This window comes from Papilio polytes, unplaced genomic scaffold (assembly GCF_000836215.1).
Source record: "Papilio polytes unplaced genomic scaffold, Ppol_1.0 DF823601.1, whole genome shotgun sequence".
NCBI lineage: Eukaryota > Metazoa > Arthropoda > Insecta > Lepidoptera > Papilionidae > Papilio > Papilio polytes.
The window spans coordinates 1-354 of record NW_013525603.1 but is presented as its reverse complement, the minus strand read 5'-3'; positions in this window follow the sequence as shown (position 1 = coordinate 354).

Below are 354 nucleotides of genomic sequence, written 5' to 3'. Positions count from 1 at the left end.
GAGCGGCCACCGCGCCCGCCGCGTGCTCACGCCTCGTCCGACAATTCACACAGGTAAACAAACTTTCGTTTTACGAAGCCATAGCGAGTGTGGACTGGAATGAAATATTTGCCGCGCCTGATAAATCTGTAAATGACTTGGCTAAATCAATTATTAACATATTACGAAATAAATATAATATTTGTTTTCCACTGAAAAGGAGGACTTATAAAAAAATATCCTGGGTCACCGAGGATATTTTAGACTTAAAAAATCTTCTGTTTCAGATTATCGAATTGCAAGACAAATTCTCAGAAGTAGATCTAAGACACTACATTAATAAGTTGTCAACGCAGTATGATGAGCTTATAAAGT